The 15,051-nt window shown below is 34.4% G+C and overlaps 2 protein-coding genes across 3 annotated transcripts in view; one reads left to right on the forward strand and one right to left on the reverse strand.

The window, feature by feature from the left end:
- LOC149424230 (mitochondrial import inner membrane translocase subunit Tim21) overlaps positions 1-15,051 on the forward strand; it is a 586,526-nt gene that overhangs the window by 491,736 nt on the left and 79,739 nt on the right. The window lies entirely within an intron of this gene.
- Positions 1-15,051, reverse strand: part of LOC149424248 (ubiquitin-conjugating enzyme E2Q-like protein 1) — a 122,163-nt gene that overhangs the window by 44,368 nt on the left and 62,744 nt on the right. Inside the window, exon 2 of one of the 2 annotated variants that reach the window (XM_089651399.1) lies at positions 4,592-4,620. The exons of the other annotated variant lie outside the window; for it this stretch is intronic. The gene's annotated coding sequence lies outside the window, so the exon portion shown is untranslated. The remainder of the gene's footprint in view (positions 1-4,591; positions 4,621-15,051) is intronic. 2 annotated transcript variants of the gene reach the window in all.

Below are 15,051 nucleotides of genomic sequence, written 5' to 3' on the forward strand. Positions count from 1 at the left end.
TTACAATCTTATGATAGAGTCGAACTTGAGCTGTTGTGTATGTTTCAATTGTGTAATGAGCAATAATTAGAATAATAATAATAATAATTGTTTATTCCAGAATGTGGGGAGGTGGGTGCAATCCCACACATTCCATAAAATATAACTACAATGTTATATACAGAGATAAGTAGGTACAAATAAAATAAAATATGAAATGTAAGTATGATAAAAAAAATAAAACATTAGAAAAAGTGAAAGGAAATATATAGAGTGAAGAGTGATATCATAGGAAGCTTATTGGTATATCGGAGCGATAATTATGGGGGCCAATATTTTTCTCCAATGTTTTTCGATGCTCGATCCTGAGGTCTGGCGGGTTTCGATGATGAGGACGTTTCTGGAGTTGTTGATCCTTCCTATCGTTCCTGCTACCCTGGTTCTCATTAGGGCTGAAAAGCCGGGAACTCTCCCCTCCATGAACATCGAAGAGGCACTGCAGTACCTTGGAAGTCCGAACATTGTGCGGTAAGCATTATTATATTGAATCCGAAGCCTTTCCATGGTACGCTTTTTGAAATTGGCCCACAGCTCGCAAGTATACAAGGTAGTGATAGAATAGAATAATGTAAGATATATATAGTTTGTGATTAGTCTATGTCTATTTATTACGTGACGTTTTTTAACATTTTTTCAGATTCTCCTCTGCCCAGTCCAATCAACCATTTAGTTATTATTGGGCCTATGTATGAAATATTACAAGTTTTTATGTTTAATTCAGGGGGGATTTTGTTGTACAGTTTAGGTCCCAAGTATGTGTGTGTCTTTTGATACTTTGCCGTATTGCTCGTTGGGATCATAAAGTCATTTCTGGTGTGGCTTCTTGTGATGTGTTTATGGTCAATTTTATTAATATTGTCTAGATTTTTATGTACATGGATAATAACCCTTTTTATATAGTTTTGACGAACATCAAGTACATTAAATTGTTTAAAGAGCTCATTGCTAGAGAACCTATATGGTTTGCGCATTATGACTTTAATTATTAATTTCTGGGCCTTTGATCCCTAGATTCCTATCCAACCCTCATACCATTTACCTTTCCAGAATTTCCTCTGCTTCCTTTTCTCCCCCCCCCCCACTAAAGACCCTCCACACAGCATCCAAAAAGATGACATGACAAAGATAACATAAAACCTGAGGGAAATTGATATGTTTTACTTTTATAAAGACATTACTATTTTGCTGCAAATCGGGTGTTCAAATTGCCTGCCACCAAACGCTTGCAAGTGCGGCATCTTAAAAAAGGACTTTTGATCTGTCTTGCACCTCCTGCGACATTTATGTATTGTCACACAGTGTTAGTTTGCTGTTCAGAGCTGTGTAGTAAAAAATATGAACTTAGAATTTGGAATTTTGTAGCTATGGCACTCGATAAACTGACCTAACATGTTGATTTTCACGAAATTGATAAAAGTGCCAATATCTCTAAAATTAACGACCTTGCATTAACAATCACATTGTGAAATTCTTGTCTGTCGTAAGTTGGCCCATAAGTCCTCCAAAATAGTAGTCCTCCAAAGTTAACCTGATATCCGGAAACGCTTACAAATTGTAGGTATGTCTCACTTTGATTTTAATTTTCACTTATCCTGTTTGGTGAATTTTGATATTTGTTTATCTTTGAAATTGTACATCAAAAGGGACTCATGTCATGTCAGTTAGATGAAAATATAAGTTAATAAATTCTTAAGAAGAAACGTAAACAGCCGTAAAGCCGGTGATGAGCCCCATCCCGCGCGGGCGTGTTGGGACGGGGGTGGACGGGTGGTTGATAGGGGGTGGCGTGGATGGTCAGGGGCAGGGTGTGGTGGTAAAGGGGCGGGTGTTGTGATCTGTAGGGATGTGACTGCTCTCCCCCTGAATCGATACAGCTCGGGCATGTGTCGTCATGGGTGGACTGTTAGACACGTTCAATCACTTATTGATAATTGGAGGATGTAGATGTCAATTACAGTAATAAATTATTACCCAAAGGACGAGAGAAATTTTTAGCCAATCTACGTATTTTGTAGAACTTTTTTTCCAAAGACAGAATCTAAAAAATCATGAAATATGTTTTTTTTTCAGTAATTTTTTTCACATAATACATATTTTTAGAATAAAAAAATTACATACGCATAAAATGTTGAAATAACTACGTTAAGGGAACCCACAAAAGTATAGGCAGTATAAAAAATTGCTAGTAAAATAAGATAGAAATAAACTTTTTATACAAATGATACAATTTAACTCTAAACTTATTTAAAACCTAATACTAATAACTTATTAACCATTCTATTTATTATATAATTTTTAATCATTTTGATTTTTATATTCAATTTTTTACGTTTGTTTTATTTTTTCTAAAATATCGTATTTTTCAAAAACATATTTTATGGTCTGCAGGATAAATAATTTAGTTTCTTTGTTTAATAAGTCAGTCGAAAATGTTCTCTTCTATAATGTATATTTAACTTTAATATTGCGCTTTTGAGTTATTTGTAAAGGCTTGTTAAATGCGTGCACACCACGCTATTCTACAATGCCGTAAATGATTGAATATATATTATAGGAGAGATTCTTATGTCTACCTTAATCGTAATAAATTATTCTTAAATAATTCAGAAACTTGCCGTAAAATCGAGTCCTATTTCGAATTTTTTAGGTGGAATTAGAAAAAAAATCAGTCGTTAGGGGTTAATATCAGCTGTTTAGTATCTTAAAATGCGTGGAAGCGAAGACCGAACACCAAAAGTTTTTTTTAACCTCTTAGTTGCCGAAAAAATATTAAAAAAAAAATTAAATATACTTGCATGGGAAAAAAGTTTATTTTTTATTCTTCTCTAGAATCACCTGTTTACCGCTTGTACTTCGTGTTTTTTGGACACCATGTATAAGGTATTCTTCCCATCTAAAAATACATTATTGGTAATTACTATTAATGAGACTGAAATCCTATCTAGTCATTAAGTTGTAATTGTGGAGGAAAATTAATGATTTTTCACATACATGAAACATTCCATCAAAAATATGAATAAATAGCAAAACAAATTAAAAAATCATAGAATATAACCACCCACTAAAGTATATATTTGTATTTTACGACGGTATTCCTAGCTCAGTAAACTTAAAGAAGGTTAACAACTAGGTTTGACCGTATTTTTATAACCGAAATAAAAAATCCGTTTTTAGTGATAATAAAAATAATGGCTCTAACATGAGAGGCGTCACAAAGATTAGTTTTATAATACAAAAATAATAGATACCAAACTTGTACACAAGTGTATAAGATCTCTGTACATAGTTTCACACATTGTAGGTACCACGAATACCTATAAATACTTTAATACTTTGTATAAAGCAGTTTTCTCCCTCTCCAGGTAGACTTAATAGATTTCATAGGGTTCCTACATTATATAAAAAAATATTTTACTTAAGGAACGAGATCTTTAATACGACTGCGACCTCACAGACCCACAAACTACAGAAATGTCAAGAGGGTGATTATTTCTTGAAAGTTGTTAAAATGTGACGTCAACGGACTTACCGCAACCCCAGCTAAGCTATTTTTAAATCACTTCTATATCACTTTGCGCTAAGAACTAAGAACTAACGAGTAAAAAGAAATAAGAACCGAACGCATTCGTTTTAATTGGTAAAAAGCACAGAGCTTTCTTCCTAGACGTTTAATTAATTGTTGAGAACGTTAGCAATGCCTTTGTTAATTTGTTCGCTTCGCATTCATTAAACATTTCGTTCCGTGTTACCTGAGAAGAGGAAAAATAATATGCAAAGGTACGACGTATGTACCAATTGCAGCTCGCTCGAGGTTGCTATAAACTTCTAGGGTTTATTATAACTTATTATAAATAGTAGACAACCTGGAAGTATTGAGGTCATGTTCCCTGGAATCATTAGAAGCAAGCTGAAATATGCTATTGGTCTATAAACTCCTAGGGTTTATTATAAATAGTTCAACAACCTGGAAGCATTGAGGTCATGTTCCCTGAAATCATTAGAAGCAAGCTGAAATACGCTATTGGTCTATGAACTTTATTCCAACAATATGCCGGAGAATATTAACAAAACCTTTTTTGGGTATATTTACGATCCAATGAAACTCCACAAAATATCATGAACACACTAGATATAAATGAAATGAACTCGTTGAGCCTAAAAGCTAGTTGAATAGCTGCCCTAGTGATCTTAATTATAGGTATCATTGATTCTCTAATGAAATATTTACGATAACCACACGCCATGGCCCTTTAGGATACATATGCTCTATCACGGCATAGCGTGGCAAAAGGAATGGTTCTGAGAATGAAAGATCAATGAGTATTGGAACAAATAGACTTCTACAATATCCACTTTTAGGAGGGCTATAACTAAATTTCAGAGAATGCTGCTTTCCACCCTACGTACATACATATGTATTTTTTGTAGGTGAATATAAATGTAAATACATCAAGGTTTTTATGTTATTTAATTTGTATATTTATTGAAGAATATTATTACTTACTTATTCCTAGGTAATTTTGTTAATTTTAAGTAAATAGGAGGTACTAACCTTTTTCTAGAAACTGCCGATCAAATTTTCTGAAACAGGAAACAATAACAATATTTAATACAATTTGGAGAAAAAAGTTAATCACAGCTTTGACTGCGAAGAGAAAATCGTATCGTATATTGTGATTTTGTGTACTAGCTTATTTATCAAGTAACTGTATTCTAGGTTTGGACTCAGCTTCTTATAATTATATCGTATGATTCAAATGATTACTCAAGATTTTATTTTTCAATGATAAATCTGCCAGCAAAGATACGCTCGCGACCCTTCTCAACCTTTTTATTGTCATTAAAATTTAGAGAAATTTCTGTACAAAATAGAAAAGGCGAATTTTTAAATGTATACTTAACTTTTAATGGACCATTATACTTGAGAATTAAAGTAGGTAAATAATGTGCTTGATGTTTGCTTTGCCGGTGGCACCCACAGGCATATTCTACGAAAAAATCGAATGGAACTAGCAATATTTTGAATCTAAATAATTGTGGATAATTTTTATTACTCCGTTTATTTGAAAAAATCTTACACACATTCGCAACCAAGCTTAAGCTTATCTAAGCCCTTCTGTCCCGAGTACTTTCGGTAAGAAATCGATATAAATCGAGTGCTCTAGTATGTATAATGCTTTTGCTAATGTATAAATCTATAAAAATCACTGTACATGTAAGTGTATACCTAAATATGGAGGAGATAGATTAAAAGTATTTTGTATTTTGAAAAGAAAAATACTGTCAAAATAAATTTATGAGGATGCTGTGAAAATAATATTACGTAAAGAACATAGAATGTTTTATATGTAGATACATACATAAGGTTTAATAATTCATATATGGAATCGTATCATCTAACTTCAGAACAAAAAGGAATATTTTGCATATCTAATAGGTACTTCATGAAACAAATATATCCTTCTCTACGCGAAAACAGCGTTCTTTTGACCTTTGAAAAATGTATTTTAGACAATTTTGGCCGAACGTTTTTTTGCAGACGAACCCATAAAACACATATGCTTGTAAGTTATTACAACAAAACGTAAAAAAATCTTGTTTAATAAGAGATTGAGAAACGTCTGAAAGAACAGAAGTTACTTCGTTTTATTGCCTAGAATCTACGAACGTAATTACGGAGGACGGATGATTTATTAATTCAACTGTTTCGCAACGCTGTAAAACTACATGCATGAAGATTACGGACAAGTTTGCATTATACTCGACACATTCTTTGAAATTATTTTAACTATATTTGTTTACTGACTAGATCTGAACTGGCGTGATCTATATACCTTAAATACGCTACATCTCTATCCCTGCTCCTTATTTACGCATTTTCAAATATTCCGGATTTCAAAGGACAGTTTATTTATTTACGCCTAACAATTACAATTACAAATATGAGGAAGTTCCGTCATTATTACTAATGACAGTAACCCTTATTAGTAATAATTGTAAGTGAATTTAAGCTACTTTAACTGTGGTCGAGGTCGCGGGTTGAAAACCCGGCGTGCGCAAGTAAATTTAATTTAATTATTTTTATTTCACAATTTAATCATTAAAAATAATATAAATTACATTTGTGGCACGTTCCAGAGTGGAACATACTCTCAGTATCGCCCTGGTGTAAGACCACTATTCAGAATTGAAACGTTGCTTGAAATGACTTTGGCCGTGTTTGGTGACCAGATCTGAATAGCCAGATACTTCCCGCTTTCCTCTTCCCCATATCCTTTCCCTCCGCCCTAAATTCAGCCTCACAACATACCAGAATTGAGGATGCCATAGTCACACTGGTTCCAGAGAGTTGGGAGCAGTCAAGACTCCTGTGCGGTTTCACATTCAAAAAATATATCTACAGTAGTTTTACATTGAAAAAAAAACCAGTTTGTTGCGTTTACACTCACAGTGTAATTTACATATTTGTTTTTTCATGGTATCAATAAAATGATTACATGGCAATATATTACAGAGAAGATTACGCATTTAAAATACATAATTGAGTTATATTTAAATAGAGTTTACATTAAGGCCATATTATTGTGAAATATTTTACCCGTGCGGGAAGTAGGAAGGGGGGTGTGGCGGCTGTCGATGTCGCCCGAATCCTTCCTACCGCGAACGAACACAACGAACGAGTGGAAGGTGACCGGTGGCCACGTAAATGCTCCACGACTCAATTCAATTAAAGTCAATTTACACGACTACTGACTATAGTAAAACTCTACTTACCGATGAAAGGTTTTACCATTGCTTTCCCTATATTTTCAAGAACGAGTTGTACAATATCTCAGCCTGCATGTCGGCCTTTTTGAAGTTATCGCAGGAGACCTTTTGAAGGTACACCCACCCTGTCCCACCCCGGTATAGGTGACTTATGGTCACCCCTTCGGAGCTCTCGCATGAATCTAATTTTTTTGAATAAACGGCTCTACAATTTATATAAATGAAGCTAGGCCTTCAAAGTCCCCGCATACGGTGTTATGAAGCGGTATGCAAGCGCTTACAAGTACTAAACTAAGGACAACACAGAAAAATAAACAACAAAACAATTAAGTTCAAGTGTCAGGCAGATAGTTGGTGGAGGGGACCCACACTCCAGTACCTGTAAACACATAAAAGTAAAGTAAACAATAGAGTGACGGGGGAGTTTCGCCGAACCACGACTGGCAGTCCTGTTGAGAAATTGGTGGTGGTTGGGGCGACTGGTGCAGGTCAGGACTTCCACACCCCTTAGCCGACCACCCGGTGGTGCCCTGAAGATAAGTATTGGAAAAAGAGGGATAAAACCCTAAAGAACCTAGGGAAAAGAAGCGTCAGGAGGTCGGAGGCAGGGTGGAGGTTACCCCAGCCCGCACAGTCACCCCTCTGACCACCAACGCTCATCAGGGGTGGCGCAGGTGATTGGCGGAGTCCCCCGGTAAGAAAGAATAATAAGAAGCTCCAGTCGTGCATGCGGGGACGAGGCCCGTTATCCAACCCCTAATGGGAAAAATAAACAAAACAAAACAGACAACGGAGTTCAGTTCTCGCCTGTAAACTCGTTGCTGTTACTAAAAAAAAAGAAAAGAAAACCGGAAAAAATACATGTAAAAAGAAGAGAAAATAAGAGGAAAAATGAAAAACAATAATCAATCCAAAAAGTGCCACATAAGGGCAACGGTAAATAAGTAAAAAAAAAAAAGTAAAAGTGTAAAAATAAGATCTGCATGGTCTGTAAAGAGGACAGTAAGTATTGAATAAGATAACAAAGTAAAGTAAGAGAGATAATTAGTAAACACAAATATATAAGAGTGCTTACAGTGTCTGTAAAAAGAAAAACAGTGTGTTAACCTTGACAGGGAAAAAGAAACATATGAAGAGAAAACAGAAAATAAGAATTAAAAAGTACAAGACAAGTTAATTAAAAAAACAAAATATAAACGAATGGAAATCATCTGCAACAGCTGGTACAGTAAGAAAAAGAAATAAGATAAGAATAATAAAATAAGAAAAACAGAATAGCATATACAATAATGAAAGAGTTGCAAAAGAATAAGTCATGTCGCAGGAGACCTGTGCCCGGCGAGCGTTGTAACCGACTAATTCTAGAGATATCTCACACCGGACAATGTTTCTAAATGCGTGGCCCATACTTCGAACGCCAAATCTGACCCATCTATATACCTCATTATTTAAAATACACACTGGTACATTAAAGTATAAAAAGGTCTAGGGGTAGTTTTAATATTTTGTGACATACTGTCTGTAAGTGACCTTGAAAATGCAATGGTCAATGCAGTATTTTGTTTGCACAGTATTAAAAAAATGACGGATAAATTAAAATCTGATAGTCATTTTTTTTAAGTATACAATTCAAGTATGAACGTAGAAGATTAAGATGAAGCGAGAATAATATTGACGTAATTAATTTCATTTCGACAAAAAGCCTGCAGAGTGATAAATGATAAGAAAAAAACAAATGAAACTTAAGTCAAATGTACAAACATGTAGTATATAGTATACATAAGAGTATATATACACAATAGGCACAAATATAAATATTTTATGAAATAATCCTAATGGATATGTTTATTGTAGGTAATCAATGAATATACTTTTAAAGGAACTTTTGGTTTGCGTGCTTCTATTGTCAGTAGGTAGAGAATTGAAAAGCTTTATAGCATTGTATTTAAAAAATTATATGCCTATAAGAGGTTTAAAAAACTGGAATGTTAAAAGATTTAACATGTGACTGTATTATGCTACGTATAAATCCACGAGCCGAACTGCCGAACTGAACCTCAACTTATGGGAAAGATACGAAGCAATCGCAAATGGCGCGAAACGCCGCGTACGGTTCGCAAATGTAAACATACCCTTAAGGTTCTAGTGCTAATTTGTTCTTAAAAACATGTGAGTATTTTTAAATTGATGAAGCAGGATATTTTTAAATTTTTTTTTATATAAGACTATATGTATAAAACCGTCGATTTTGATGTATAAAGTAACTAGATCAGCGTATTTTTATCGGGAATCCCTTGAATAAAAAATTCGCTGTCGGAATCCACTTAATTGGCTGAATATTGGGTTAAACCGTTATCAAAGTGTTTATTGCGTGGAAAGTTATTTTTCTTGGAATTGTTTTTGTAAATCAACACAATTTCCCAATAAATGTACAAAAGAAAAAAAAACGTTAACTCATTCTAGTTAGTTTCGAAATAAGCAAACATATGGAAAAAAAACATTCTTAACATTACCTAAAGTAGGCAATCTTATTATTGAAGCGAACAAATCTCTCGGAGCTCTGGCGTCATGAAATTAGATAAAAATTTTATTGACGGCCTCCATCGCCGAGGGGTAAGGCTCTCGACTAGCAATCCGGAGGTGACGAGTTCAAATCCCGGCGCGCGCATGTAAATTTCATTTTACTGATTTGTGTTATTTTACAATAAAAATAATATAAGGTATGTTTGCGCACGTTCCAACGTGGAATATACTCTCATTATCGCCCTGGTGTAAGAAAACCATTCACAATTGAAACGTTGCTTGAAATGGATTCAGCCGTATTTGGTGACCAGATCTGAATAGCCAGGTCACCATCCTCTTCGCCATCTCCTTCTCCTTTCCGCTACCTTCAGTCTCACAACATACCCCAAATGGGGTTGCCATAGTTTCACTATGTTGGCGGGACTCTTATACGGTATTCACAAAAAAATCTAGATCTGAGCTCTGACGTTATGAAACTGCACATCTTCATCTGTCTGGATTTTGTAGGTCAACGTATCTATTCTTAGCGCTTAATATAAACTCCATCAATATCTATGGAGTTTTAAAAGATTCGTTTAAATGTCACAAATATAAAACTTATTTATTATCTGGTTCGTATTTTTCAACTATGAACTTACTGAAAGAAGAAAAAAAAATCTGAAAAAAGTTTAAACATTGAGGATTCACACTGTAAAGCAATTGACAAAATGATTAAAAAAAGTACCTGTCCACTTTTCCGACAATAAGTCTCGTTTAATCCTTTCGACTAATTTACGTCCATACGTCTGGTTTAACGATACAACACTGATCACAACTTTAACAACTAAGAACAGCAACGTGCGCGAGATCGTTTGGCCGGACACAGGCTGCATTCTGCACATAAAAATGGCATGAGGTCCGACCGACCGGGGATATGAACTGTAAATAAGTACCCAAGTATAACCATAATAAGATATTATAGTGCAGGAGTTGGCGGGTAACAGAAACATACTGTATAATGCGAGGTAGGGAGATGACTGTAGCGGCGGTGTCCGGTTCGATGACTCGCGCGGTGCATTCCGGACAGGGTTATGCCATATTTTGTAAACGCTAATTAATCTTACTTTCGATGCGTCAATTAAGTAAAATTTTATTTAGTTTAATGATCGGTAAAGTACAAAACATTTTTTAGAAACTTGTATTTTCGTAGAAAGCGGACATTTGGTGGTGTGATATTATAAAAAAGTAGAATTAAAGTGGAAAAATGGACAGATTCAGCGAAAGAAAGCGGACGGACTTCCAACAAATGTGGTGCCAATGAAAATTCTCAGGATTCTATGGACAGTCAGATGCACAAATCTGGCCATTCTTGAAGAGTTCCACAATAGGCTTTAAACTATCTGCCTATACAACGTATATTAATTATTAGATACTTTGGACACGTTGCTTGGTGAACTGAGGACTTCTGAAAAACTCATAGTCTCTGGCAAAGAAAGCCAAGAGGAACAGAGTAAGGTCACAAATATGCGCTGTAGTGACTGAGACAGTGGTGTCCAGTTCGTAGGTATCCGCAGCTATACACGCAGCACATAACCGCAGAAGAAAAGAGTGGGGGAACCTTGTCCATCAAGGAAATTGAAGTGGAGTTAAAAAGTAAGTAAATAAAACAATTTATTTCCGACGGTTCCAGGTGTGTGTAGCCAAGGTTAGTCAGGATGTGATAAAATAAAGTTACTGTTGTAATTAATTTTACACTTCATTATATTTATGTACTAAACAGATGGGTAGATCATAGAAATATGATTTACTAATTAATTCGCATACAACCAGACCAATCGACACCAAGACCGCAAAGCTTTGATACATTTTCACCAATTTTCTTAACTATGTATAGGGTTTTCCAATAAAAGGTGTTATTTTGAATAGCCCGCTATTTCAGTAGATGTTACTTTTGAAGCTGTCATTTTTGACATTTGACAAGTAGAAACTACGCCATTATTAAAAATGGAACAATACACGCTTCAACAACGCATTGAAATTATTAAAATTCACTTGAGTGAATCAAATGCAAATCATCTTGAGTAATGAGGCCTATTTCCGCATCGGTGGCTTCGTCAACAAGCAAAATTGTCGCATCTGGGACTCGGAAAACCCAAGAGTTATTGTTGAAAAGCCTTTTTATCCTCAACGTATGACTGTTTGGTGCGGTTTATGGTCCGGCGGAGTCAGTGGACCTTACTTTTTCGAAAATGAGGCTGGAGCAACCGTTACGGTGAATGGATTGCGCTATCGAGAGATGATTAATGATTTTTATGGCCGGAATTGAATGGTATTGATCTGGACAACGTTTACTTTCAACAAGACGTCGCTACGTGCCACACGAGCAACAAAACCATTGATCTTTTACGAATGATTATCAAAATAACACCTCTTATTGGAAAACCCTGTATTAAAGGATACCAATAGGCCAGAAATGTATGACCCCCCCTTCTCGTGGATTCGAAAAATTATTATGGAGAATGCAGTACTGAGCAATCGAGAATACTTCACAAAAACCCATTCTGAAATCTAAGGAAATTTCTGCCAGAAATTTAGGAAATAAAAAAAATTGTGCATACCATTACTGCTTCCGGCACACCAAGCAAGCCCAAAACTCAATTTCATCGAAATATCTCTTAAGTTTTGTTATTTATTTCAGATAACAAGTACAGCTCCTGGGTTAATAAAGATCCGCTGGCATAGGGTGGTTCGTTCTGTAAACCTTGATCACAAAACCTCTTTCAATAGCTTCGTCCAGACGGTTCACACAGATCACAACACACATTCTCAACTATCAATGAAATCATTTATAAAACTAATAAAAAATTTGGACATTACCATTATTATTAATAACTATTGCTTGCCACCTGTTTAGCTCATTCGTTGCATCGCACACCTCCGACGGATGAAGCCATCAACACACAAGCCAAATATGTCCATTAGTGTGTCTTATATCACCACGAATATAGGTAATAGTAAAAAAAATGCTTGTCAAGCGAAGTCTAGGTCGATGTGCAAAAGCAGTTTATTTTATGAATTGGGAAAAAAAGATATTCAAGGGAAACGATGACAAATAAATCTTAGCCATAAAATGATATTTTTTCAGTTGTTTCTTGCAAGCGTTCGTAATTTTAAAATCAAGAAATAAATTATTTTGTACCTTACACAAATATTTTTTTACATAAACAACAATATTATTAATTCTTATCAAATGAAATTATGGGAAAAACTTCAATTTATCCGACGCATAGTGTTAGTTATTCATAATGTTAACTGATTATTAGTAAAGATTAATCGACAGTTGTGATTTCACTTCGCCTTTAACATCGTTTTATAGTTTTTCCTATTTGCCAATTATTATAAAACAAATACCTTTTTTCCATAGCACCGCAATGCTTACGACCAATATAAGGAGTGCATTAACCCTTAAATGCATGATTTATTAATTTAAAAAAAAAAATATTTTGTAGATATTTACATCATTATTTACAAGGAAATATAAAGAATTTTTTTTTTTTTGTAATTTTTTAATGATATTTGATTTAAAAAAAAATTTGTGCAGATTTACAACAATTTACGTATGAAAAAAAAAACCTAAAAAAATTTCTCAAAACTAATAAGTTTACCGGAAAAATACGAGTTATTACATATAAGTATTGTATTATTGTATCTACTTACCTAAGAAAATCAAAATAATAACAACAAAACCAAACTGTAATTCTAACCTCCAACCAATTTTCGAGAATCTTCAATCTTCAACGAAAAAGTGACATTTGACATTCGCGAAAGAAAAAAAAGGTGATGCCACTCGATAAAATATATTACCGTGAACTTGATAATTCTAAAACGGCATGCACCAAACACACCAAAGAGTTAAAGGTGGTTTGAACGGTATGTTGCCGTTTTGCAACAGTATGCATTTAAGGGTTCAAGATAAATCTACTTCGCGAATATCCTGTACTCTGCCTCCAATGCCACATCTTTGCCAATCTTGTGAAAGCAAATTAGCAAGGCTCTCATCGATAGGGGCTTACACTAAGTAGGTCGTCTTGTTGATTAAGATACTGATTCTGAGTTCCGAAGAGTATAACGATTATATGTAATATTTACGTGGTATTTTAAAATGATTTATTTGCATGGGCAGAAACATCCCTTCGTGATGTGTCGCTGCGCACCGTTTGAAAGAATGAAAGTTAATACGCCAGAAAGTTTATACCTACTTCACGAACAATGAAATTGTGCGAATCAGATTTGTACATACCAGAAGGGAAACGCACAAAACCAGTCAGACGAAATAATCCAATTTATCACACTTTACTCCCTAAATATTCTCACATAAATGTTTAGTTTTGTTTTAAACATGTAAAGAAACTGTGACATAGATTTAGAGCATTACGAAATAATCTACAAGCATTAATCTTAGTATACCCGCATTTCGTTGGTGGAGTGAAGTTGACAGGTGTCACCCATAAAAGTTATATACATTCCGCCAAATGTCAACAATTCAGCGGTCTACAGGTTTTGTAACGGATTAAAAAATATTATGCGTCGATACAATGAAGGTATATTTATGTCGGTGCTTTTATGTCATCTTTAACATTCGGCTGATTTTTTCCATAGGCATTTCGATACTGCATTGAGTATTGAGTCACTCATGATTTTGAATATTGAGTCATACGACACGACTTAAGGAAAAAACTCAGCTAAAACAGAAACTGGTTCGATTAACAATGAATGTATTCAAATAATTGGTTTTTCGTTGCCTTGAGTAAACAAGGTGCAATATATCTTTAAAGTTTACATTAAAAGTTTTGACAGAAGAAAACCACAGAAAAACATTAAAATAGACAGGTGATCTGAGATAAACGGACATAAAACTTGATTTTTGCCGTGAATAGTGAAATAAATAAAGTAACTCAAGATGGATCCTAAAAGTTTTATTGATAAAGCCACAGATGCAGTTCTAATTCTACAAAATTGCATTAATGACATTTCGACAAAACTAAACAAAGAACAAATTAATAAATTAACCCCGAAAACAATTGCAATTTTGGGGTTAATAAGCGAAATGGCAGCAAAAATGGCCGATATTTCTGGAGAAAATAGAATACTTAAGGAAATTACGGGTAACAATAAGCAATACCAAAATTTGGGGAAAAAAATTATTATCACTCCGAAAGAAGAGCAGACCACGGAGAAAACCGAAGAGGATATTAAAAAACAAATTGATCCAATTGAAACAGGAGTGATGGGAATAAAAAATGCAAAGGATGGTAAAATAATTGTTACATGTAGAAATAGTCAGCATATTGAAAAACTACAGGAAGACATAAAAATAAAGTTCTGTGAAAAATATACAACGAAGATCCCAAATAAAAGATTCCCATCAATAAAAGTCGTTGGAGTAACACATAAAATGGATGAAAAAGAAATCGTTCAGAACATAAAAATTCAGAACGAGTTTCCAGAAGAACCACAAAAAATGGAAGTAACTGTAATAAAAAACAAGAAATTAAAAACAGGAGAAGAATATATAATATATTTGGAAGTAGATACACAAACACATGGAATAATGTTGCAAATGCAAAAAATAAATATTGGATGGGAAAGGGTCAGAGTATTTGATGCATTTGACATTAAGCGCTGCTATAAATGCTACGGGTTCAACCATAAAGGGAGCGAATGTAAAAAAGACTCCTTTGT

The sequence above is a fragment of the Hesperophylax consimilis genome, chromosome 4, assembly GCF_061612785.1.
Source record: "Hesperophylax consimilis isolate HC1 chromosome 4, BYU_Hcon_1.0, whole genome shotgun sequence".
Taxonomy (NCBI): Eukaryota; Metazoa; Arthropoda; class Insecta; order Trichoptera; family Limnephilidae; genus Hesperophylax; species Hesperophylax consimilis.